The following is a 24,094-nucleotide window of genomic DNA, read 5'->3' as shown; positions in this document are numbered from 1 at the left end:
ATTAATATCTCATCTAATATGTATACAATGACAAATTTAGAAAAAGCATGCTCCGTTAGTGTGTATTGTACGATGTAGTCATCAATAGTTTATGTCATGACAAATGTGAGCTACACTAGAAAAATCTTCTTTGTAGTGTGGAGCTAAAAGGAGTCCTGTTAGAATTTGAACAGATTGGCATAATCCTAAAAGAGAAGAGAAGTTTCAAAATATTGAAATGTTTCTTGGAATAGGTATATCTACTATGGCTCCATTTATGATTTTATACAAAGGATGCATTTTTTGGATTGGTTGTGTTATTCATTTTGGTAGATGTAAGGCTCCTAGGAATGCTTATTTGACTACTACAATAAGTGTAAAAAGTGAATGAAAAATTACAACAATAGTTATGGAAAATTTTGTATTGCTTGGATGTGGAAAGTGAGCTGCGGTTTCGGTGCATTATCCATGACAGCTAGAGACTGAGTGTGAACGAATGTGGCCTTTGTTGTCTTTTCCTAGCACTATGTCATGTGTGTGCGGGTGGAGGGGGGTGTCTTTCACATGTGGCGGGGTGGTGACGGGAATGAATAAAGGTAGCAAGTGTGAGTTATGTTTTTTTTTTTTTGTCGCTGTCTCCCGCGTTTGCAAGGTAGCGCAAGGAAACAGACGAAAGAAATGGCCCAACCCACCCCCATACACATGTATATACATACGTCCACACACGCAAATATACATACCTACACAGCTTTCCATGGTTTACCCCAGACACTTCACATGCCCTGATTCAATCCACTGACAGCACGTCAACCCCGGTATACCACATCGATCCAATTCACTCTATTCCTTGCCCTCCTTTCACCCTCCTGCATGTTCAGGCCCCGATCACACAAAATCTTTTTCACTCCATCTTTCCACCTACAATTTGGTCTCCCACTTCTCCTCGTTCCCTCCACCTCCGACACATATATCCTCTTGGTCAATCTTTCCTCACTCATTCTCTCCATGTGCCCAAACCATTTCAAAACACCCTCTTCTGCTCTCTCAACCATGCTCTTTTTATTTCCACACATCTCTCTTACCCTTACGTTACTTACTCGATCAAACCACCTCACACCACACATTGTCCTCAAACATCTCATATCCAGCACATCCACCCTACTGCGCACAACTCTATCCATAGCCCACGCCTCGCAACCATACAACATTGTTGGAACCATTATTCCTTCAAACATACCCATTTTTGCTTTCCGAGATAATGTTCTCGACTTCCACACATTCTTCAAGGCTCCCAAAATTTTCGCCCCCTCCCCCACCCTATGATCCACTTCTGCTTCCATGGTTCCATCCTCTGCCAGATCTACTCCCAGATATCTAAAACACTTTACTTCCTCCAGTTTTTCTCCATTCAAACTTACCTCCCAATTGACTTGACCCTCAACCCTACTGTACCTAATAACCTTGCTCTTATTCACATTTACTATTAACTTTCTTCTTTCACACACTTTACCAAACTCAGTCACCAGCTTCTGCAGTTTCTCACATGAATCAGCCACCAGCGCTGTATCATCAGCGAACAACAACTGACTCACTTCCCAAGCTCTCTCATCCACAACAGACTTCATACTTGCCCCTCTTCCCAAAACTCTTGCATTCACCTCCCTAACAACCCCATCCATAAACAAATCAAACAACCATGGAGACATCACACACCCCTGCCGCAAACCTACATTCACTGAGAACCAATCACTTTCCTCTCTTCCTACACGTACACATGCCTTACATCCTCGATAAAAACTTTTCACTGCTTCTAACAACTTGCCTCCCACACCATATATTCTTAATACCTTCCACAGAGCATCTCTATCAACTCTATTATATGCCTTTTCCAGATCCATAAATGCTACATACAAATCCATTTGCTTTTCTAAGTATTTCTCACATACATTCTTCAAAGCAAACACCTGATCCACACATCCTCTACCACTTCTGAAACCACACTGCTCTTCCCCAATCTGATGCTCTGTACATGCCTTCACCCTCTCAATCAATACCGTCCCATATAATTTCCCAGGAATACTCAACAAACTTATACCTCTGTAATTTGAGCACTCACTCTTATCCCCTTTGCCTTTGTACAATGGCACTATGCACGCATTCCGCCAATCCTCAGGCACCTCACCATGAATCATACATACATTAAATAACCTTACCAACCAGTCAATAATACAGTCACCCCCTTTTTTAATAAATTCCACTGCAATACCATCCAAACCTGCTGCCTTGCCGGCTTTCATCTTCCACAAAGCTTTTACTACCTCTTTTATCTGTTTACCAAGATATTCTCCCTGGCCCCTTCACTTTGCACACCACCCTGAAGAAAAATATCCTATATCTTCCACTGTATCATCAAATACATTCAACAAACCTTGAAAATACTCACTCCATCTCCTTCTAATTTCATCACTACTTGTTGTTACCTCCCCATTTTCCCCCTTCACCGATTTTTCCATTTGTTTTCTTGTCTTACTTTATTTACCTCATTCCAAAAGATCTTTTTATACTCCCTAAAATTTGATGATGCTCTCTCGCCCCAACTCTCATTTGCCCTCTTTTTCACCTTTTGCACCTTTCTCTTGACCTCCTGCCGCTTTCTTTTATACCTTTCCCAGTCATTAGCAGTACTTCCCTGTTAAAATCATCCAAACGCCTCTTTCTTCCCTTACACTAGCAATCTTACTTCTTCATCCCACCACTTACTACCCTTTCTATTAGGTTCAGTAGGATTAAGGGACAAGTTAATTAGGAGGTATGTTTGAATGGAGAAAAACTGGAGGAAGTGAAGTGTTTTAGATATCTGGGAGTGGATTTAGCAGGGGATGGAACCATGGAAACAGAAGTGAGTCACACAGTTGGGGAGGGGGTGAAGGCTCTGGTAGTATTGAAGAATGTGCGGAAAGTGAGAACGTCATCTTGGAGCAAAAATGGTTATGTATGAAGGAATAGTGGTTCCATCAATGTTATATGGTTTCGAGGCATGGGCTGTACGGAGGAGGGTGAATTTGTTGGAAATGAATTATTTGAGGACAGCATATGGTGTGAGGTGTTTTGATCAAGTAAGTAATGAAAGGGTAAGAGAGATCTGTGATGATAAAAAGAGTTTGGCTGAGAGAACACGATAGTGTATATTGAAATGGTTTGGACACACACAGAGAATGAGTGAGGAAAGATTGACAAAGAGGATACATTTGTTAGAGGTGGAGGGAAGAAGAAATGGGAGAGCAAGTTTGAGTTGGAGAGTGTAAAAGATTTTACGTGATCGGGGCCTGAACATACAGGAGAGTAAAAGGTGTGTAAGGAATAGAGTGAATTGGAACGATGTGATATACCAGGGTCAACGTTCTGTCAGGGGATTGAAACAGAGGATATGAAGTGTTTAGGGTAAACCTTGGAAAGTTTTGTTGGGCCTGGACGTGGAAAGGGAGTTGCGGTTTGAGTGCATTACACATGACAGGTAGAGACTGAGTGTGAATGAATGTGGCCTTTTTTTCTTTTCCTGGCACAACCTCCCTGGGGAGGGATGCTATTTCATGTGTGGCAGGGTGGGCATGGGAATGGATGAAGGCAGCAAGTATGAATATGTACATGTGTATGAATATGAAAGTGTATGTATATGTATGTATACATTGATATGATGGTAGATGATAGAGCGGCAGATATAAAGCGTTTTGGTGGAGGTGGTGGAGAGGGTGAGGGAGAATGGTTTAGTAAACAGAAAAGAGGTAGTGAAAGCTTTGTGGATGACGAAAGCCGGCAAGGCGGTGGGTTTGGGTGGTATTGCAATGGAATTTATAAAAAAAGGGTGTGATTTGTTGACTGGTTGGTGAGGATATTCAATGTATGTATGGCTCATGGTGAAGTACCTGTGGATTGGTAGAATGCATGCATAGTGCCAACGTACAAAGGCAAGGGGGATAAAGGTGAGTGTTCAAATCACAGAGATATAAGTTTGTTGAGTATTCCTAGGAAATTATAGAGGAGGGTATTGATTGAGAGGGGTGAAGGCATGTACAGAGCATCAGATTGGGGAAGAGCAGTGTGGTTTCAGAAGAGGCAGAGGATGTGTGGATGAGGTGTTTGCTTTGAAGAATGTATGTGAGAAATAATTAGAAATACAAATGGATTTGTATTTGGGAGCCTTGAAAAATGTGTGGAAGTCGAGAACATTATCTCGGAAAGCAAAAATGGGTATGTTTGAAGGAATAGTGGTTCCAACAATGTTGTATGGTTGCGAGGCGTGGGCTATGGATAGAGTTGTGCGCAGGAGGATGGAGGTGCTGGAAATGAGATGTTTGAGGAGAATGTGTGGTGTGAGGTGGTTTGATCGAGTAAGTATCGTAAGGGTAAGAGAGATGTGTGGAAATAAAAAGAGCGTGGTTGAGAGAGCAGAAGAGGGTGTTTTGAAATGGTTTGGGCACATGGAGAGAATGAGTGAGGAAAGATTGACCAAGAGGATATATGTGTCGGAGGTGGAGGGAACGAGGAGAAGAGGGAGACCAAATTGGAGGTGGAAAGATGGAGTGAAAAGGATTTTGTGTGATCGGGGCCTGAACATGCAGGAGGGTGAAAGGAGGGCAAGGAATAGAGTGAATTGGAGCGATGTGGTATACAGGGGTTGACGTGCTGTCAGTGGATTGAATCAAGGCATGTGAAGCGTCCGGGGTGGGCCATGGAAAGCTGTGTAGGTATGTATATTTGCGTGTGTGGACGTGTGTATGTACATGTGTATGGGGTGGGTTGGGCCATTTCTTTCGTCTGTTTCCTTGCGCTACCTCGCAACCGCGGGAGACAGCGACGAGGTATAAAAAAAAAAAAAAAAAATGGATTTGTATGTAGCATTTACGGATCTGGAGAAGACATATGATAGAGTTGATAGAGATGCTCTGTGGAAGGTATTAAGAGTATATGGTGTGGGAGTGAAGTTGCTAGAAACAGTGAAAAGTTTTTATTGACGATTTAAGGCATGTGTATGTGTAGGAAGAGAGGAAAGTGATTGGTTCCCAGTGAATGTCAGTTTGCGGCAGGGGTGCATGATGTTTCCATAGTTGTGTAATTTGTTTATGGATGGGGATGTTAGGGAGGTGAATGCAAGAGTTTGGGAGAGAGGTGCAAGTATGGAGTTATGCATTGTGTTGTGGATGAGAGGGCTTGGGAAGTGTTCGTTGTTGTTCACTGATGATACAGGGCTGGTGGCTGATTTGGGTGAAAAATTTCAGAAGCTGGTGACTGAGTTTGATAAAGTGTGTGAAAGAAGAAAGCTGAGTGTAATGTGAATAAGAGCAAGATTATTAGGTACAGTAGGGTTGAGGGACAGGTCAATTGGTAGGTAAGTTTGAATAGAGAAAAACTGGAGGAAGTGAAGTGTTTTAGATATCTGGGAATGGATATAACAGCGGAGGAACCATGGAAGCCGAAGTGAGTCACAGGGTGGAGGAGGGGGCGAAGGTTCTGGGAGTGTTGAAGCATGTGTGGAATGCGAGATCATTATCTCAGAAAGCAGAAATGTGTATGTTTGAAGTAATAGTGGTTCCAACATTGTTATATGGGTGCAAGGTGTGGGCTATAGATAGGGTTGTGCAGAGGAGGGTGGATGTGTTGGAAATGAGATGTTTGAGGACAATATGTGGTGTGAGGTGGTTTGATTAAGTAATGAAAGGGTAAGAGAGATGTGTGGTAATAAACAGAGTGTGGTTGAGACAGCAGAGGAGAGTGTATTGAAATGGTTTGGTCACATGGAGAGAATGAGTGAGGAAAGATTGACCAAGAGGATATATGTGTCAGAGGTGGAGGGAACGAGGAGAAGTGCGAGACCAAATTGGAGGTGGGAGGATGGAGTGAAAAAGATTTTGAGCAATCGGGGCCTGAACATGCAGGAGGGTGAAAGGCATGCAAGGAATAGAGTGAATTGGAACGATGTGATATACCGGGTTTGATGTGCTGTCAGTGGATTAAAGCTGAGCATGTGAAGCATCTGGGGTAAACCGTGAAAGTTCTGTAGGGTGTAGATGTGGAAAGGTGGCTGTGGTTTCGGTGCATTACACATAACAGCTAGAGACTGAGTGTGAACGAATGTGGGCTTTGTTGTATTTTCCTGGCACTACCTCACGCCCATGCAGGGAGGAGGGTGCCATTTCATGTGTGGTGGGTTGTCGATGGGAATGGCCAAGGGCAGTAAGTATGAATATGTATATGTTTATGTATGTATTTGTCTCTGTATGTATATGTATGTACACATTGAAATGTATAGGTATAAATATGTGTGTTTGTGGGTGTGTATGTATATACATGAGTATGTGGGTGGATTAGGCCATTCTTTTGTCTGTTTCTTTGTGCTACCTCAATAACGCGGAAGACAACAACAAAGTATGATAAATGTAAATAAATATGTCGAAATGTATATGAATGTATATATGTGTGGGTGGGCATTTATGTATATACATAAGTATGTGGGTGGTTTAGGTCATTCCTCATCTCTTTCCTTGCAATACCTCACTATTTCATATTTGGCAGGGTGGCGACAGGAAGGGATGAAGGCAGCAAGTATGAATATGTATATGTGTATATATCTGTTTTTGGTTTTCCGGGGGGAGGAGCGGAGGGGGGGGGGGGGGATGGAGATGTTCCCTCTGAGGCTGAGTCCTCTGTTCTTGATGCTACCTTGCTGATGTGGGAGGTGGCGAATGTGTGTGAAGGGGAAGAGAAAAAAAAAGAATATATATAGAAGAGAGAGGCATTTGGACGATTTTTGCAGGGAAAAAATGCAATTGAGTGGAAGATGTATAAAAGAAAGAGACAGGAGGTCAAGAGAAAGGTGCAAGAGGTGAAAAAGAGGGCAAATGAGAGTTGGGGTGAGAGAGTATCATTAAATTTTAGGGAGAATAAAAAGATGTTTCTATTCCCTGGGGATAGGGGAGAAAGAATGCTTCCCACGTATTCCCTGCGTGTCGTAGAAAGCGACTAAAAGGGAAGGGAGTGGGGGGCTGGAAATCCTCCCCTCTCGTTTTTTTTTTTTTTTTTTTCCCAAAAGAAGGAACAGAGAAGAGGTCCAGGTGAGGATATTCCCTCAAAGGCCCAGTCCTCTGTTCTTAACACTACCTCGCTATCGCGGGAAATAGCGAATAGTATGAAAAAAAAAAAAAAAGATGTTCTGGAAGGAGGTAAATAAAGTGCGTAAGACAAGGGAGCAAATGGGAACTTTAGTGAAGGGCGCAAATGGGGAGGTGATAACAAATAGTGGTGATGTGAGAAGGAGATGGAGTGAGTATTTTGAAGGTTTGTTGAATGTGTTTGATGATAGAGTGGCAGATATAGGGCGTTTTGGTCAAGGTGGTGTGCAAAGTGAGAGGGTTAGGGAAAATGATTTGCTAAACACAGAAGAGGTAGTAAAAGCTTTGCGGAAGATGAAAGCCAGCAAGGTAGCAGGTTTGGATGGTATTGCAGTGGAATTTATTAAAAAAGGGGATGACTGTATTGTTGACTGGTTGGTAAGGTTATTTAAGGTTATGTATGACTCATGGTGAGGTGCCTGAGGATTGGCGGAATGCGTGCATAGTGCCATTGTACAAAGGCAAAGGGGATTAGAGTGAGTGCTCAAATTACAGAGGTATAAGTTTGTTGAGTATTCCTGGTAAATTATATGGGAGGGTATTGATTGAGAGGGTGAAGGCATGTACAGAGCATCAGATTGGGGAAGAGCAGTGTGGTTTCAGAAGTGGTAGAGGATGTGTGGATCAGGTGTTTGCTTTGAAGAATGTATGTGAGAAATACTTAGAAAAGCAAATGGATTTGTATGTAGCATTTATGGATCTGGAGAAGGCATATGATAGAGTTGATAGAGATGCTCTGTGGAAGGTATTAAGAATATATGGTGTGGGAGGCAAGTTGTTAGAAGCAGTGAAAAGTTTTTATCGAGGATGTAAGGCATGTGTACGTGTAGGAAGAGAGGAAAGTGATTGGTTCTCAGTGAATGTAGGTTTGCGGCAGGGGTGTGTGATGTCTCCATGGTTGTTTAATTTGTTTATGGATGGGGTTGTTAGGGAGGTGAATGCAAGAGTTTTGGAAAGAGGGGCAAGTATGAAGTCTGTTGGGGATGAGAGAGCTTGGGAAGTGAGTCAGCTGTTGTTCGCTGATGATACAGCGCTTGTGGCTGATTCATGTGAGAAACTGCAGAAGCTGGTGACTGAGTTTGGTAAAGTGTGTGAAAGAAGAAAGTTAAGAGTAAATGTGAATAAGAGCAAGGTTATTAGGTACAGTAGGGTTGAGGGTCAAGTCAATTGGGAGGTAAGTTTGAATGGAGAAAAACTGGAGGAAGTAGTGTTTTAGATATCTGGGAGTGGATCTGGCAGCGGATGGAACCATGGAAGCGGAAGTGGATCATAGGGTGGGGGAGGGGGCGAAAATCCTGGGAGCCTTGAAGAATGTGTGGAAGTCGAGAACATTATCTCGGAAAGCAAAAATGGGTATGTTTGAAGGAATAGTGGTTCCAACAATGTTATATGGTTGCGAGGCGTGGGCTATGGATAGAGTTGTGCGCAGGAGGGTGGATGTGCTGGAAATGAGATGTTTGAGGACAATGTGTGGTGTGAGGTGGTTTGATCGAGTAAGTAACGTAAGGGTAAGAGAGATGTGTGGAAATAAAAAGAGCGTGGTTGAGAGAGCAGAAGAGGGTGTTTTGAAATGGTTTGGTCACATGGAGAGAATGAGTGAGGAAAGATTGACCAAGAGGATATATGTGTCGGAGGTGGAGGGAACGAGGAGAAGTGGGAGACCAAATTGGAGGTGGAAAGATGGAGTGAAAAAGATTTTTAGTGATCGGGGCCTGAATATGCAGGAGGGTGAAAGGAGGGTAAGGAATAGAGTGAATTGGATCGATGTGGTATACCGGGGTTGACATGCTGTCAGTGGATTGAATCAGGGCATGTGAAGCGTCTGGGGTAAACCATGGAAAGCTGTGGAGGTATGTATATTTGCGTGTGTGGACGTGTATGTATATACATGTGTATGGGGGGGGTTGGGCCATTTCTTTCGTCTGTTTTCTTGCGCTACCTTGCAAACGCGGGAGACAGCGACAAAGCAAAAAAAAAAAAAAGTATATATCTGTGTGTGTATATGTATGTAAACTTTGAAATGTATATGCATGTATATATGTGTGTGTGGGCGTTTATGTATATACATTTATATATGTTGGGTTGGGCCATTCCTCGTCTGTTTCCTTGCACTACATCTCTAACATTTGAGATGTCTATTAAGTATAATAAACTGATAAATATGCTTTACTGAGAGTTAGTTGTACTTTTAATGGTACTTCCAAACTAAATGTCACAATTTTTTCAGAGGCAGTTAAAAAATGTCACCAACAACATAACTAATAAAGAAATGCAGAACAAAAATAAGGGGATGAAAAAACACCTGCAAGTTAATTCATCTGAAATATACAACACCCCTGAAAAGTGGATGGGAAATGCTTCAAGGTATGTGCCTTAATCATAATGTTTTAGACTTTTTTTTAGGGTTCTGGTAGTACAAAAGAAAATTACAGCAAAAAAGTTTTGTTTTAGCTACCCACTACCATAGCCCTAAAGCCTACAGATTTCTTTGTAACATTTTTGCTTTGACTTTTGTGGGTACATTGCAAATTTGGTTTTGCAGAATTTATATGAATGTATCTTGGATTACCTACACACTAAGTATGTTGAAAGATAAAGCTGGGAAGATCAGGACAGAGGAAAAATTTTGTGGCATTATTTCTTGATGGGATGAGTCTTGTGGAATATGAATTTTATAATGAGAGAAGAGATTCTATCATTGGGAGGGAAGATTATAGAGAACATGGGATTTCAGACAATCTAGCAAATAATGCATTAGTATTCATAGTCAAGGAACTAATTAAAAGTGGAAACATGTATTGTTGTTGGAACCACTATTCCTTCAAACATACCCATTTTTGCTTTCCGAGATAATGTTCTCGACTTCCACACATTCTTCAAGGCTCCCAGGATTTTCGCCCCCTCCCCCACCCTATGATTCACTTCCGCTTCCATGGCTCCATCCGCTGCCAGATCCACTTCCAGATATCTAAAACACTTTACTTCCTCTAGCTTTTCTCCATTCAAACTTACATCCCAATTGACTTGACCCTCAACCCTACTGTACCTAATAACCTTGCTCTTATTCACATTTACTCTTAACTTTCTTCTTTCACACACTTTACCAAACTCAGTCACCAGCTTCTGCAGTTTCTCACATGAATCAGCCACCAGCGCTGTATCATCAGCGAACAACAACTGACTCACTTCTCGAGCTCTTTTCCTAGTGCTACCTCGCACACATGAGGGGGGAGGGGATGTTATTCCATGTGTGGCAAGGTGGCGATGGGAATAAATAAAGGCAGACAGTATGAATTATGTACATGTGTATATATGTCTATGTGTGTATATATATGTGTACACTGAGATGTATAGGTATGTATATTTGCATGTGTGGACGTGTATGTATATACATGTGTATGGGGGTGGGTTGGGCCATTTCTTTCGTCTGTGTCCTTACGCTACCTCGCAAACGTGGGAGACAGCGACAAAGCAAAAAAAAAAAAAAGTATTGTTATTTTTCTTTTATGATGGAGTTATAGATAGTGATTTTGTAAAAACAATACTTGAAACTGCAGTAACATAAAGTACAGGAAACTGGATTTTGTGTCAAGTTTACTATATGTAATCAGGATTCATTTCATAAATCAGTTTTTAGTATATGGCATGGGCCTGCATTACTTGTTCTATCAAAACAAACCTTTTATCAGGCATCATATTTAATACATTAAAATTTTGATAAAAAATATGAAAAATATAGTAAGAAAGTTGTATGAGATTAAGAAATTTAGATAGGAGGGAGTAATGAGAAAAATTAATGTATTTCTTCCAAAAATGGTTAAAAATATTTATTCATTTATATATTTTATATTCATAGATGAATATATCGAACCATTTTTGTAAGAAATACACTTACTTTTCTCATTACACCCTCCTATTTAAATTTCTTAGTTTTGTAAAACTTTATTTTTCATATTCATTATCAAAATTCTAATGTATTGAATATGATGCCTGACAAAAATGGTTAAAGTAAAGATTAATAAGAATAGATTTTTTTATTTGGTGTGTTGGGGGAGGGAGAGAGAGAGAGAGAGAGAGAGAGAGAGAGAGAGAAAGAAGGGATTTTGTCTGTTTTGAGAAGAAAAGAAAATAATATAATCAATAAAGATATAAATGTTATTTTTTTATTATACTTTGTCGCTGTCTCCCGCGTTAGCGAGGAAGCGCAAGAAAACAGATGAAAGAATGGCCCAACCCACCCACATACACATGTATGTGCATAAATTCCCACACATGCACATATACATATACATCCATTCCTGCCGCCACCCTGCCACACATTGACAGCACGTCAACTCTGGTATACCACATCGTTCCAATTCACTCTATTCCTTGCACGCCTTTCACCCTCCTGCATGTTCAGGCCCCGATCACTCAAAATATTTTTCACTCCATCTTTCCACCTCCAATTTGGTCTCGCACTTCTCGTTCCCTCCACCTCTGACACATATATCCTCTTGGTCAATCTTTCCTTACTCATTCTCTCCATGTGACCAAACCATTTCAAAACACCCTCTTGTGCTCTCTCAACCACACTCTTTTTATTACCACACATCTCTCTTACACTATTATTACTTACTTGATCAAACCACCTCACACCACATATTGTCCTCAAACATCTCATTTCCAGCACATCCACCCTCCTCCGCACAACTCCATCCATAGCCTACACCTCACAACCATATGATATTGTTGGAACCACTATTCCTTAAAACATACCCATTTTTGCTTTCCGAGATAATGTTCTGGACTTCACACATTCTTCAACGCTCCCAGAACTTTTGCCCCCACTCTCACCCTATGATTCACTTCCGGGTAGGTTTCTATCCCCCATAAAAAAGAATTCCTTTAGTATGAAAGGATTTAAGGATTAGAATTGTTTTCTGCTATGGAATATTACTTTGGCAGTATTTATGTATTAGATTTAGGATCTAATTATATAGAATCTCATGTCAATATGCTAAGTTGTTCTTTGTGGGGTACAGGTTGATTATTTTTATTATTTCTGCTTTAAGATATTTATTAGTTATTATTTGTGTACTAATCGCTGTAGCATTTGTAACTTTGTTAGAGCAAAAAGTTTTAGGATATGTGAAAATTGGTAAAGGTCTCACTAATGTAGGGATTGCTGGAATTTTGCAACCTTTCTCTGATGCTGTGAAGTTATTTTCTAAGGAACAAACCTTTCTATTAAGATATTTCTTTTTGATGGAGATATTTAATTCAGGGCTTTTTAGATTATATAGAGAAGGTTTGATTTTTGTGACTTATTTTGCCTTTAAGGGGAGTATGGTTGGCATCATGTTTAGCTGAAACTAATCGAACTCTTTTTGATTTTGCTAAGGGGGAATCTGAATTGGTTTCTGGATTCAATACTGAACATAAGGGAGGTGGATTTGCTTTAATTTTTATGTCAGGATATAGGAGAATTTTGTTTAAAAGTATGCTTTTTAGGATTATCTTTTTAGGAGGAAATCTTTTTAGTTTCCGTTTTTTATGTGATGTTAGTGGGTATAGCTTTTGTTTTTATTTGAGTCCGCAGAACAGTGCCTTGTTTTCATTATGATAAACTTATGTATTTGGCTTAAAAGAGTTTCCTTCCAGTTTCGTTAGATTATTTTATTTTTTCATGGAATTTAAAAGTTATTGTCTGTTTTTTATTTGATTAGTAAGTAATGAAAGGGCAAGAGAGATTTGTGGTAATAAAAAGAGTGTGGTTGAGAGAACACAAGAGGGTGTTTTGAAATGGTTTGGTCACACGGAGAGAATGAGTGAGGAGAGATTGACCAAGAGGATATATGTGTCAGAGGTAGAGGGAACGAGGAGAAGTGTGAGACCAAATTGGAGGTGGAAAGATGGAGTGAAAAAGATTTTGAGTGATCGGGGCCTGAACATACAGGAGGGTGAAAGGCGTGCAAGGAATAGAGTAAATTGGAATGATGCGGTATAATGGGGTCAACGTGCTGTCGATGGATTGAACCAGGGCATGTGAAGCATCTGGGGTAAACCGTGGAAGGTTTTGTGGGGCCTGGATGTGAAAAAGGAGCTGTGGTTTTGGTGCATTATACATGACAGCTAGAGGATGAGTGTGAAGGAATGGGGCTTTTGTTGTCTTTTCTTAGCGCTACCTCGCACACATGTGGGGGGAGGCGTTTGTCATTTCATGTTTGGCTGGGTGGCACGGAATGAATAAAGGCAGACAGTATGAATTATGTATATGAATATATATGTATATGTCTGTGTGTATGTATATATGTATACGTTGAGATATATAGGTATGTATATGATTCATGTTGAGGTGCCTGAGGATTGGTGGTATGCTTGCATCGTGCCATTGTACAAAGGCAAAGGGGATAAAAGTGAGTGCTCAAAGTACAGAGGTATAAGTTATTTGAGTATTTCCGGTGAATTATATGGGAGGGTATTGATTGAGAAGGTGAAGGCATGTACGGAGCATCAGATTGGGGAAGAGCAGTGTGGTTTCAAAAGTGGTAGAGGATGTGTGGATCAGGTGTTTCCTTTGAAAAATGTACGTCAGAAATACTTAGAAAAGCAAATGGATCTGTATGTAGCATTTATGGATCTGGAGAAGGCATATGATAGAGTTGATAGAGGTTCTCTGTAGAAGGTATTAAGAATATATGGTGTGGGAGGCAAGTTTTTAGAAGCAGTGAAAAGTTTTTATTGAGGATGTAAGGCATGTGTACGTGTAGGAAGAGCGGAAAGTGATTGGTTCTCAGTGAATGTAGGTTTGCAACAGGGGTGTGTGATGTCTCCATGGTTGTTTAATTTGTTTATGTATGGGGTAGTTAGGGAGGTGAATGCAAGAGTTTTGGAAAGAGGGGCAAGTATGCAGTCTGTTGTGGATGAGAGAGCTTGGGAAGTGAGTCAGTTGTTGTTTGCTGATGATACAGCGCTGGTGGCTGATTCATGTGAGAAACTGCAGAAGCTGGTGACTGAGTTTGGTAAAGTGTGTGAAAGAAGAAAGTTAAGAGTAAATGTGAATAAGAGCAAGGTTATTAGGTACAGTAGGGTTGAGGGTCAAGTTAATTGGGAGGTAAGTTTGAATGGAGAAAAACTGTAGGAAGTGAAGTGTTTTAGATATCTGGGAGTGGATTTGGCAGCGGATGGAACCATGGAAGCAGAAGTCAATCATAGCGTGGGGAAGGGGGCGAAAATTCTTGGAGCGTTGAAGAATGTGTGGGAGTTGAAAACATTATCTCGGAAAGCAAAAATGGGTAAGTTTGAAGGAATAGTGGTTCCAACAATGTTATATGGTTGCGAAGCGTGGGCTATGGATAGAGTTGTGCACAGGAGGGTGGATCTGCTGGAAATGAGATGTTTGAGGACAATATGTGGTGTGAGGTGGTTTGATCGAGTAAGTAATAATAGGGTAAGAGAGATGTGGGGTAATAAAAAGAGTGTGGTTGAGAGAGCAGAAGAGGGTGTTTTGAAATGGTTTGATCACATGGAGAGAATGAGTGAGGAAAGATCGACCAAGAGGATATATGTGTCAGAGGTGGTGTGAACGAGGAGAAGTGGGAGACCAAATTGGAGGTGGAAAGATGGAGTGAAAAAGATTTTGAGTGATCAGGGCCTGAACATGCAGGAGGATGAAAGGCGTGTAAGGAATAGAGTGAATTGGAACGTCGTGGTATACCAGGGTTGACATGCTGTCAATGGATTAAACCAGGGCATGTGAAGCGCCTGGGGTAAACCATGGAAAGTTGTGTGGGGCCTGGATGTGGAAAGGGAGCTGTGGTTTCAGTGCATTATTACATGACAGCTAGAGACTGAGTGAACAAATGTGGCCTTTGTTGTCTTTTCCTAGCGCTACCTCGCACACATGAGGGGGGAGGGGGTTGTTATTCCATGTGTGGCGTGGTGGCCATGGGAATGAATAAAGGCAGACAGTATGAATTATGTACATTTGTATATATGTATATGTCTGTGTGTGTATATATATGTATACATTGTGATGTATAGATATATATATTTGCTTGTGTGGACGTGTATGTATGTACATGTGTATGTGGGTGGGTTGGGCCATTCTTTCGTCTGTTTCCTTGCGCTAACTAGCTAACGCGGGAGACAGCTACAAAGCAAAATGAATGAATAGATAGAATTAAATCTCTGATTAGTCATACTTCGATGAACAAGAAAGATCTATAATTAATATCTCATCTAATATGTATACAATGACAAATTTAGAAAAAGCATGCTCCGTTAGTGTGTATTGTACGATGTAGTCATCAATAGTTTATGTCATGACAAATGTGAGCTACACTAGAAAAATCTTCTTTGTAGTGTGGAGCTAAAAGGAGTCCTGTTAGAATTTGAACAGATTGGCATAATCCTAAAAGAGAAGAGAAGTTTCAAAATATTGAAATGTTTCTTGGAATAGGTATATCTACTATGGCTCCATTTATGATTTTATACAAAGGATGCATTTTTTGGATTGGTTGTGTTATTCATTTTGGTAGATGTAAGGCTCCTAGGAATGCTTATTTGACTACTACAATAAGTGTAAAAAGTGAATGAAAAATTACAACAATAGTTATGGAAAATTTTGTATTGCTTGGATGTGGAAAGTGAGCTGCGGTTTCGGTGCATTATCCATGACAGCTAGAGACTGAGTGTGAACGAATGTGGCCTTTGTTGTCTTTTCCTAGCACTATGTCATGTGTGTGCGGGTGGAGGGGGGTGTCTTTCACATGTGGCGGGGTGGTGACGGGAATGAATAAAGGTAGCAAGTGTGAGTTATGTTTTTTTTTTTTTGTCGCTGTCTCCCGCGTTTGCAAGGTAGCGCAAGGAAACAGACGAAAGAAATGGCCCAACCCACCCCCATACACATGTATATACATACGTCCACACACGCAAATATACATACCTACACAGCTTTCCATGGTTTACCCCAGACACTTCACATGCCCTGATTCAATCCACTGACAGCACGTCAACCCCGGTATACCACATCGATCCAATTCACTCTATTCCTTGCCCTCCTTTCACCCTCCTGCATGTTCAGGCCCCGATCACACAAAATCTTTTTCACTCCATCTTTCCACCTACAATTTGGTCTCCCACTTCTCCTCGTTCCCTCCACCTCCGACACATATATCCTCTTGGTCAATCTTTCCTCACTCATTCTCTCCATGTGCCCAAACCATTTCAAAACACCCTCTTCTGCTCTCTCAACCATGCTCTTTTTATTTCCACACATCTCTCTTACCCTTACGTTACTTACTCGATCAAACCACCTCACACCACACATTGTCCTCAAACATCTCATATCCAGCACATCCACCCTACTGCGCACAACTCTATCCATAGCCCACGCCTCGCAACCATACAACATTGTTGGAACCATTATTCCTTCAAACATACCCATTTTTGCTTTCCGAGATAATGTTCTCGACTTCCACACATTCTTCAAGGCTCCCAAAATTTTCGCCCCCTCCCCCACCCTATGATCCACTTCTGCTTCCATGGTTCCATCCTCTGCCAGATCTACTCCCAGATATCTAAAACACTTTACTTCCTCCAGTTTTTCTCCATTCAAACTTACCTCCCAATTGACTTGACCCTCAACCCTACTGTACCTAATAACCTTGCTCTTATTCACATTTACTATTAACTTTCTTCTTTCACACACTTTACCAAACTCAGTCACCAGCTTCTGCAGTTTCTCACATGAATCAGCCACCAGCGCTGTATCATCAGCGAACAACAACTGACTCACTTCCCAAGCTCTCTCATCCACAACAGACTTCATACTTGCCCCTCTTCCCAAAACTCTTGCATTCACCTCCCTAACAACCCCATCCATAAACAAATCAAACAACCATGGAGACATCACACACCCCTGCCGCAAACCTACATTCACTGAGAACCAATCACTTTCCTCTCTTCCTACACATACACATGCCTTACATCCTCGATAAAAACTTTTCACTGCTTCTAACAACTTGCCTCCCACACCATATATTCTTAATACCTTCCACAGAGCATCTCTATCAACTCTATTATATGCCTTTTCCAGATCCATAAATGCTACATACAAATCCATTTGCTTTTCTAAGTATTTCTCACATACATTCTTCAAAGCAAACACCTGATCCACACATCCTCTACCACTTCTGAAACCACACTGCTCTTCCCCAATCTGATGCTCTGTACATGCCTTCACCCTCTCAATCAATACCGTCCCATATAATTTCCCAGGAATACTCAACAAACTTATACCTCTGTAATTTGAGCACTCACTCTTATCCCCTTTGCCTTTGTACAATGGCACTATGCACGCATTCCGCCAATCCTCAGGCACCTCACCATGAATCATACATACATTAAATAACCTTACCAACCAGTCAATAATACAGTCACCCCCTTTTTTAATAAATTCCACTGCAATACCATCCAAACCTGCTGCCTTGCCGGCTTTCATCTTCCACAAAGCTTTTACTACCTCTTCTCTGTTTACCAAATCATTTTCCCTAACCCTCTCACTTTGCACACCACCTTGACCAAAACATCCTATATCTGCCACTCTATCATCAAACACATTTAACAAACCTTCAAAATACTCACTCCATCTCCTTCTCACATCACCACTACTTGTTATCACCTCCCCATTTGCGCCCTTCACTGAAGTTCCCATTTGCTCCCTTGTCTTACGCACTTTATTTACCTCCTTCCAGAACATCTTTTTATTCTCCCTAAAATTTAATGATACTCTCTCACCCCAACTCTCATTTGCCCTCTTTTTCACCTCTTGCACCTTTCTCTTGACCTCCTGCCTCTTTCTTTTATACATCTCCCACTCAATTGCATTTTTTCCCTGCAAAAAATCGTCCAAATGCCTCTCTCTTCTCTTTCACTAATAATGTTACTTCTTCATCCCACCACTCACTACCCTTTCTAATCAACCCACCTCCCACTCTTCTCATGCCACAAGCATCTTTTGCACAATCCATCACTGATTCCCTAAATACACCCCATTCCTCCCCCACTCCCCTTACTTCCATTTTTCTCACCTTTTTCCATTCTGTACTCAGTCTCTCCTGGTACTTCCTCACACAAGTCTCCTTCCCAAGCTCACTTACTCTCACCACCCTCTTCACCCCAACATTCACTCTTCTTTTCTGAAAACCCATACAAATCTTCACCTTAGCCTCCACAAGATAATGATCAGACATCCCTCCAGTTGCACCTCTCAGCACATTAACATCCAAAGGTCTCTCTTTCGCGCGCCTGTCAATTAACACTTAATCCAATAACGCTCTCTGGCCATCTCTCCTACTTACATATGTATACTTATGTATATCTCGCTTTTTAAACCAGGTATTCCCAGTCACCAGTCCTTTTTCAGCACATAAATCTACAAGCTCTTCACCATTTCCATTTACAACACTGAACACCCCATGTATACCAATTATTCCCTCAACTGCCACATTACTCACCTTTGCATTCAAATCACCCATCACTATAACCCGTTCTCGTGCATCAAAACCACTAACACACTCATTCAGCTGCTCCCAAAACACTTGCCTCTCATGATCTTTCTTCTCATGCCCAGATGCATATGCACCAATAATCACCCATCTCTCTCCATCAACTTTCAGTTTTACCCATATTAATCGAAAATTTACTTTCTTACATTCTATCACATACTCCCACAACTCCTGTTTCAGGAGCACTGCTACTCCTTCCCTTGCTCTTGTCCTGTCACTAACGCCTGACTTTACTCCCAAGACATTCCCAAACCACTCTTCCCCTTTACCCTTTAGCTTCATTTCACTCAGAGCCAAAACATCCAGGTTCCTTTCCTCAAACATACTACCTATCTCTCCTTTTTTCACATCTTGGTTACATCCACACACATTTAGACACCCCAGTCTGAGCCTTCGAGGAGGATGAGCACTCCCCGCGTGACTCCTTCTTCTGTTTCCCATTTTAGAAAGTTAAAGAAATACAAGGAGGGGAGGATTTCTGGCCCCCCGCTCCCGTCCCCTCTAGTCGCCTTCGACGGCACGCGAGGAGTGCGTGGGAAGTATTCTTTCACCCCTATCCCCAGGGATAATATGTACATATGAATATTTGTATATGAATCTGTGTATGTATACATATGTATACATTGAAATGTTTGCTTTGCTTTGTCGCTGTCTCCCGCGTTAGCGAGGTAGCGCAAGGAAACAGACGAAAGAATGGCCCAACACGCCCACATACACATGTATATACATACACGTCCACACACGCAAATATACATACCTATACATCTCAATGTACACATATATATACACACAGACATATACATATATACACATGTACATAATTCATACTGTCTGCCCTTATTTGTTCCCATCGCCACCCCGCCACACATTGAATAACAACCCCCTCCCCCCTCATGTGCGCGAGGTAGCGCTAGGAAGACACCAAAGGCCCCATTCGTTCACACTCAGACTCTAGCTGTCATGTAATAATGCACGGAAACCACAGCTCCCTTTCCACATCCAGGCCCCACACAACTTTCCATGGTTTACCCCAGACGCTTCACATGCCCTGGTTCAATCCATTGACAGCACGTTGACCCCGGTATACCACATCGTTCCAATTCACTCTATTCCTTGCACGCCTTTCACCCTCCTGCATATTCAGGCCCCGATCACTCAAAATCTTTTTCACTCCATACTTCCACCTGAAATTTGGTCTCCCACTTCTCCTCATTCCCTCCACCTCTGACACATATATCCTCTTTGTCAATCTTTCCTCACTCATTCTCTCCATGTGACCAAACCATTTCAAAACACCCTCCTCTGCTCTCTCAACCACACTCTTTTTATTTCCACACATCTCTCTTACCCTTTCATTACTTACTTGATCAAACCACCTCACACCACATATTGTCCTCAAACATCTCATTTCCAGCACATCCACCCTTCTGCGCACAACTCTATCCATAGCCCATGCCTCGCAACCATACAACATTGTTGGAACCACTATTCCTTCAAACATACCCATTTTTGCTTTCCGAGATAATGTTCTCGACTTCCAAACATTCTTCAATGCTCCCAGAATTTTCGCCCCCTCCCCCACCCTATGATCCACTTCCACTTCCATGGTTCCATCCGCTGCCAGATCCACTCCCAGATATCTAAAACACTTTACTTCCTCCAGTTTTTCCCCATTCAAACTTACCTCCCAATTGACTTGACCCTCAACCCTACTGTACCTAATAACCTTGTTCTTATTCACATTTACTCTTAACTTTCTTCTTTCACACACTTTACCAAACTCAGTCACCAGCTTCTGCAGTTTCTTACATGAATCAGCCACCAGCGCTATATCAACAGCGAACAACAACTTACTCACTTCCCAAGCTCTCTCATCCACAACAGACTTCATACTTGCCCCTCTTTCCAAAACTCTTGCATTCACCTCCCTAACAACCCCATCCATAAACAAATTAAACAACCATGGAGACATCACACACCCCTGCCGCAAACCTACATTCACTGAGAACCAATCACTTTCCTCTCTTCCTACACGTACACATGCCTTACATCCTCGATAAAAACTTTTCACTGCTTCTAACAACTTGCCTCCCACACCATATATTCTTAAAACCTTCCACAGAGCATCTCTATCAACTCTATCATATGCCTTCTCCAGATCCATAAATGCTACATACAAATCCATTTGTTTTTCTAAGTATTTCTCACATACATTCTTCAAAGCAAACACCTGATCCACACATCCTCTACCACTTCTGAAACCACACTGCTCTTCCCCAATCTGATGCTCTGTACATGCCTTCACCCTCTCAATCAATACCGTCCCATATAATTTCCCAGGAATACTCAACAAACTTATACCTCTGTAATTTGAGCACTCACTCTTATCCCCTTTGCCTTTGTACAATGGCACTATGCAAGCATGCCGCCAATCATCAGGCACCTCACCATGAATCATACATACATTAAATAACCTTACCAACCAGTCAACAATACAGTCACCCCCTTTTTTAATAAATTCCACTGCAATACCTTCCAAACCTGCTGCCTTACCGGCTTTCATCTTCCGTAAAGCTTTTACTACCTCTTCTCTATTTACCAAATCATTTTCCCCAACCCTCTCACTTTGCACACCACCTTGACCAAAACACCCTATATCTGCCACTCTATCATCAAACACCTTCAACAAACCTTCAGAATACTCACTCCATCTCCTTCTCACATCACCGCTACTTGTTATCACCTCCCCATTAGCCCCCTTCACTGAAGTTCCCATTTGCTCCCTTGTCTTACGCACTTTATTTACCTCCTTCCAAAACATCTTTTTATTCTCCCTGAAATTTAATGATACTCTCTCACCCCAACTCTCATTTGCCCTCTTTTTCACCTCTTGCACCTTTCTTTTGACCTGCCTCTTTCTTTTATACATCTCCCACTCATTTGCATTTTTTCCCTGCAAAAATCATCCAAATGCCTCTCTCTTCTCTTTCACTAATAATCTTACTTCTTCATCCCACCACTCACTACCTTTTCTAATGAACCCACCTCCCACGCTTCTCATGCCACAAGCATCTTTTGCGCAAGCCATCACTGCTTCCCTAAATACATCCCATTCCTCCCCCACTCCCCTTACCTCCTTTGTTCTCACCTTTTTCCATTCTGTACTCAGTCTCTCCTGGTACTTCCTCACACAAGTCTCCTTCCCAAGCTCACTTACTCTCACCACTCTCTTCACCCCAACATTCTCTCTTCTTTTCTGAAAACCCCCACAAATCTTCACCTTCGCCTCCACAAGATAATGATCAGACATCCCTCCAGTTGCACCTCTCAGCACATTAACATCCAAAAGTCTCTCTTTCGTGCGTCTATCAATTAACACGTAATCCAATAACGCTCTCTGGCCATCTCTCCCACTTACATACGTATATTTATGTATATCTCGCTTTTTAAACCAGATATTCCCAATCACCAGTCCTTTTTCAGCACATTGAAATGTATAGGTATGTATTGGTGCATGTGTGGACCTGTATGTATATACATGTGTGTGTGGGTGGGTTGGGCCATTCTATCATCTGTTTCCTTGTGCTACCTCGCTAAAATGGAAGACAACGACAAAGTATAATAGATAAATAGTTATTCTTATAACTGGAAAATTGTAAATGAGAAGTGTTAATTCAGATGAATAATCTGAAGCATTTTTAAGTAACTGAAGTGTTGTATGGAGACTGGCTGGGATGAAAATAGAGTATTTGTCAAGAAAAAAAGTCCCTGATAAGATTAATGAAAGGAAAGTAATAAGTCTAACATAAAAGGTGGATGATTTACAAGATTCATTTGAAGCCAGTGAAGCTACATACATAAACAGATCTAATATGTTTTGTAATTTTCTAATATACCTTGTCGGTCTCCCACGTTAGCGAGACAGTGCAAGGAAACATGAAAGAATGGCTCAACCCACCCATATACACACGTATATACATAAACGCCCACACACGCACGTATACACACCTATACATTTCAACATGTATATACCTATACATACTGAGACATATACATATATACACAAGTAAATATTCATACATGCTGCATTCATCCCTTCCTGGCACCCCCTCCCCCTGCGTGTGAGCAAGTTAGTGCTAGGAAAAGACAACAATGGCCACATGTATTCACACTCAGTCTCTTGCTGTCATGTATAATGCACCAAAACCACCTCCCTTTCCCTACCCAGGCCCCACAAATCTTTCTATGGCTTACCCCAGACGCTTCACATGCCCTGGTTCAATCCATTGACAGCATGTCGACCCCGGTATACCACATCGTTCCAATTCACTCTATTACTTGCATGCCTTTCACCCTCCTGTATGTTCAGGCTCCAATTGCTCAAAATCTTTTACACTCCATCCTTCCACCTCCAATTTGGTCTCCCACTTGTTGTTCCCTCTACTTCTGACACATATATCTTCTTTATCAATCTTTCCTCACTCATTCTCTCCATGTGACCAAACCATTTCAAAACACCCTCTTCTGCTCTCTCAACCACACTGTTTTTATTATTACACATCTCTCCTCTGTATAACCCTACCTATAGCCCATGCCTCACAACCTTATAACATTGTTGGAACCACTATTCCTTCAAACATACCCATTTTTGCTCTCCAAGATAATTTACTCGCCTTCCACATACTCTTGAACGCTCTCAGAACCTTAGCCCCCTCCCCCACCCTGTGACTCATTTCCACTTCCATGGTTCCATATGCTGCTAAATCCACTCCCAGATATCTAAAGCACTTCACTTTCTCCAGTTTTTCTCCATCCAAACTTACCTATATTAACTTGTCCCTCAACCCTACTGAACCTAATGATCTTGCTCTTATTCACATTTACTCACAGCTTTCTTCTTTGAAACACTTTACTAAACTCAGTCACCAACCTCTGCAGTTTCTCATCTGAATCAGCCACCAGTGCTGTATCATCAGTGAACAGCAACTGACTCACTTCCCAAGCCCTCTCATTGACAACAGACTGCATATTTGCCCCTCTCTCCAAAACTCTTGCATTCACCTCCCTAACAACCCCAACCATGAACAAATTAAACGACCATGGAGGCATCATGCACCCCTGCTGCAAACCGACATTCAGTGGGAACCAGTCGCTTTCCTCTCTTCCTACTCATACACATGCCTTACATCCTCGATAAAAACTTTTCACTGCTTCCAGCAACATGCCTCCCACACCATATGCTCTTAATATCTTCCATAGAGCTTCTCTATCAACTCTATCATATGCATTCTCCAGATCCATAAATGCTACATACAAATCCATTTGCTTTTCTAAGTATTTCTCACATACATTCTTCAAAGCAAACACCTGATCACTTCTAAAACCACACTGCTCTTC

The 24,094-nt window shown here is 41.5% G+C and overlaps 1 long non-coding RNA gene across 2 annotated transcripts in view; it reads left to right on the top strand.

The window, feature by feature from the left end:
- Positions 1 to 9,122: 9,122 nt before the first annotated feature.
- LOC139765366 (uncharacterized) overlaps positions 9,123 to 24,094 on the top strand; it is a 65,366-nt gene continuing 50,394 nt past the window's right edge. For both annotated transcript variants that reach the window (XR_011716654.1, XR_011716653.1), the window contains exon 1: positions 9,123 to 9,509. This is a non-coding gene — a long non-coding RNA (uncharacterized lncRNA). The remainder of the gene's footprint in view (positions 9,510 to 24,094) is intronic.

The sequence above is a fragment of the Panulirus ornatus genome, chromosome 54 (genome assembly GCF_036320965.1).
Source record: "Panulirus ornatus isolate Po-2019 chromosome 54, ASM3632096v1, whole genome shotgun sequence".
Lineage (NCBI taxonomy): Eukaryota > Metazoa > Arthropoda > Malacostraca > Decapoda > Palinuridae > Panulirus > Panulirus ornatus.
This window is presented reverse-complemented; position numbering and strand designations above follow the sequence as displayed.